The sequence below is a fragment of the Grammomys surdaster genome, unplaced genomic scaffold (assembly GCF_004785775.1).
Source record: "Grammomys surdaster isolate TR1022 unplaced genomic scaffold, NIH_TR_1.0 1149, whole genome shotgun sequence".
Lineage (NCBI taxonomy): Eukaryota > Metazoa > Chordata > Mammalia > Rodentia > Muridae > Grammomys > Grammomys surdaster.
The window spans coordinates 1,802,779-1,806,973 of NW_021605568.1; positions in this window are offsets into that span (position 1 = coordinate 1,802,779).

Below are 4,195 nucleotides of genomic sequence, written 5' to 3' on the forward strand. Positions count from 1 at the left end.
AGCACCAAGTCTTGAGTCTCTTTGGAAAAACACTGAAACAGATGCCTAGAAGCTATTGTAAACAAGCAGCTTTGGTGGAAAATTGGCACACTGAATACATAGACCTTGTAGATAGGTAGCCTTGGTGGATAGTACCAACTTAGATAAGGACAAGTGAATCATAGGCAGAGTCATACTGATCTGTCCCCTGAACCTTCACCCAGCTGACACTCTGTTCTGGAAGATATCTGTACTCCCCCTGAACCCCTATGCTCCTGTGTCATCCCCTTCCCCACATCCTGCCTTTTTGTATATATAACCTGTGTGTAAAAAAGTAAAAATTATGGTTTGATCAGCCTATAGACAAGCCGTGTTCCTTGTGTTTGCCTGTTTTCCTCCATCTTCTCTTTCAGGTGATCTCCCCGGACCCCTGTTTAATGCCCTGCTGGACAGGACAAAACATACATGGAAGAAGATAAAAAAAAAAAACCAGGAGGGAAAATATTTCGGTTTTGTGTAGAAAGACACTGTAAAGTGGTTGCAGAACATATGATACCTAGTATAAAATCAACAGGACTATTCAGAGGGATTTATGCAAGAGTAAAGACTTCTGTTTTTTTACAGTCAGTACTTCTTCTTTGGTAAGGTAGATTTTCTTTCCCTGCTGGTGCCATCATAGAAACCACTGCTGACAAAAGTAGTGACAGTGCAGTTTGACCCTATAAATCTGAACCTAGATTTGTGAGTATGTAGTATCCCAGGCCACAGGAAAAGGCACCAATCTCTTACCAATGGTAGTAGAATGTAGGATTGAAAGGTCCATACTGATACCAGCTTCACCTCTCTACATTCAATGAGCTGTGTGGATGTTGTCCTCAGCAATGGGGTCCTCCTGCCAGTTTTCAGAGAGTGATACTCTGTCCTAATATCAGCCTGGGTTGTTTAGGCATCTCTACAGACCAGTGCATCCCACAACTCAGCTGAATGCAGCACAGTCCCACGATAGCTGTGCCTGGCTATGAAAGGTAGCCTGTTCAGATTCTGTATCTTCCATTACTAGGAATCCTCACCCTTGTAGATTCCTAGTTTTCACTGCATTGGGTTTCCACCCCAGTCCCACGGTCCCCAATCCCAGCTGTCTCTCCCTGTACTCTCTCCCTCCACCATTTCCACCCCACCACCTGATCCTTCCTGTTCCCATCCCCGTCCTTTCCCAGTCCACCCACAATATTCCATTGCCCCTTCCCTGGAAGGTTCATATGTCCCCCTCCCCCCCCCCCCCCGCCACCAGAGCCCTTCACTTTACCTAACCATTCTGGGTTCATAAATTGTAGCTTGTTTACTTAACATTAATATCCACTTATATGTTAATACATACCAGATTTGTCTTTATGGGACTAGATTACCTAGCTCAGGATAATTTTCTAAATTGTTCATTCACTTTACCATCCCTTCACAGCTTCCCTCCCTTCTCTCCTCCCATGCCCTCCCTCTCACCTCCCCAGCTCTCTATTCACCTATCTTCCTTTTCTCCCCAGAAAATATCAACAGGGCTTGTCATATATCAAGTTGCAGTAAGATCAGGCTCATCTATTGAGGTTAGACGAGGCAGCCCAGTTGGAGAATGGGGATCCAAAGGCAGGCAAAATGTAGTCAGACAGCCCTGAATTCTGCTATTAGGAGACCTACAGAAAGACCAAGCCACGCAACTGTTGCATATATGCAGAGGGCCTAGGTCCATCCAAGGCATGTTTCTTGGTTCGTAGTTCAGTCTCTGAGCCACTATGGGGGCAGAGACATATTGAGGATGATGATCTGTAGGATCTTCAGGCTTGGAGTGGGAGATCAGTGGCTCTTATGGTACAGAGCAAATGGGACTCTGAGAATTCCGTCTGGAGTAAGAGAGCCAGAAACTGAATTTCTAACACAACAATGCTACATGGCATTTCAGGTTAACTTTTCCAGCAATAACTGAACAATAGACAGACAAAAGTTATAACTGTCAGAAGCATAGTATTTTGGCAAAAGGTGTACTATACAAAAAAATTGGTATAGTTCATTAATACAGTTAGTTGAGAATTTTAATGATCAAAAGAATACCAAAGTTCATTTTCCTGTCTGCAGGTATCATCATATTTCTATTTCAGGATATTTTTTGAAGAAGGAACAGTATAATTTTAGAAAAAAAATTTGAAATTACATTTAGTTAGGTGGTAAGAAGTATCATTAACCTAATCTAGACTCAGCTCCCACTGCTGTTACATGATGGTCAAATACTATTGCAACCCACCAGGTCAATTGGTGGAGTAAAAGACCTAATGTAGAAATAATAACTAGCATGTCAAAGGGATTAACAAAATAGTTACCAATTATATGATTCTTCAATGTCTACACTGGATGAAGATTACCTTTGGCATTCCTATGAGAAGAGTATTCTGTGTCCTCAGCCTACACACTGAGAACCAGATCTCAAATGATCAGAAAAATCACAGGGATAATTGAGTTCATTCCCTTGTCTAGGGATATTTTAAATGTGTTAGGGAGCAGATTTATGAGAATAGCGTGGTAGGAAATTTTTTATTTTTTGTTTTATTTACTTTAAATGTTTATTCTTGGTAAAATTCATACATGTATATAATGTATATTGATCATATCTGCCCCACAAATTCTTCCAAACTGACTCCCTCTGAATGCTTCATCACATCTCTATACTTCATGCCATCCTTTGTATTTATTTTTAACTGTCTGAATACAACTAGTAGGACATGGCTGTAGTGTCATCCACTGGGGCTCAGGAATCTGATCACTAGACACCCTTCTAAAGAAAAATGACTCCTTTTCCTATCATCTATCAACTTCCAACAACTTCTCAACCATAGGGAGCCCCTTCCCAATCTATGATGGAATTTTTAACTGGTTTGATTTTGCACTTGTATAATAACTGTTTTGAGTTCATGTATACAATAGCCACGCCATACCCCAAGGACAGCATTTTGCAGTTTTCCCCTGTTCATGCCTTCTGATGTTTTGAGCAGTGTAAAACAAAATAAAACAAAGCAAAACAAGGGGACTATTTATTTGACTTAGCCAATAAGATGTTATTGGTGCAAACTATTAGTTATAAGGGCTCAGTACCATCCTAGTGCTACAGCTGCATGGCAAGTGTTTCTGCTTATGACCATATTATCCCATGGAGGAGTCAGTGTTCTCTAAAATGCAACCAACAGAACTTATACAGAACATTAAGAGGGATTTATTAGATTGATTTATACAGTCAGGGAATGGAACGTACAACAGTGCTATTTACAGGGTGGAGAGACTGTTAAACAAGTATATGGAGCAAAAAAGACAGATGATACAAAAACAGTCTGAACCTAAGGCTTGGAAGCCTCTTGAAGAGTTGCTAATCTATAAGTGAAGGATGAAGTTGAACTGTTTTTAGATACTGGCAAGGAAAAACAAAACACCTCAAAGTTTGTTCACTTCAGCAATCCTGCCCATAGTAAGATGCTTGCATATAGGACAAGAATTCCTAATGCCATTTCACTGATCCTCATGTCCATTGCTTCTAGATATTTTATCAGGGCCTCATTGTGAAATGGAGTTGACATAAAAGGTGATCTTCAATCTAACCAGCCAGGATTAATCAATAAAGCAAGAGAGAACAATAGATGGGCAATGTATAGGGTAGAGACCTGAGCTTGCAGATTTAATTCTACTGTTTGCTAGACCTCAACTAACATATACCAAGCCCTCATGATTACTGATTTTGAAAATGAATTATTGTGTGTATATGTGTGAGCAACTATACATACCACTGTGAGGGAGGAGGTCAAAGAACAACTGCTTGGAGTCAGGTTTCCTCTTCATCTGTTTTGGCTTTTCAAAACAGGGTTTGTCTGTGTAGACCTGGCTGTCATGAAGTCACTCTGTAGACCAGGCTGGCCTCAAACCAGAAACCTGCCTGCCTCAGCCTCCCAAGTGATGGGATTAAAGGTGTGTGCCACCACCACATATCTCAGGTCACTTCTTTTTACTAGGAATCCTGGGGCTAGAACTCAGGTCAGACTTGTGAGGTACTTTAACCATCTCATTGACCTATGAGCATTTTAAAAGCTTTTTTCATGTCTATTGGTCTGGTGGCTGAATCACATTAACATGCTCTTACATTTTAACACCTTTGCAATGAACACAGTGTCTATCCCAGTCTTTCAGT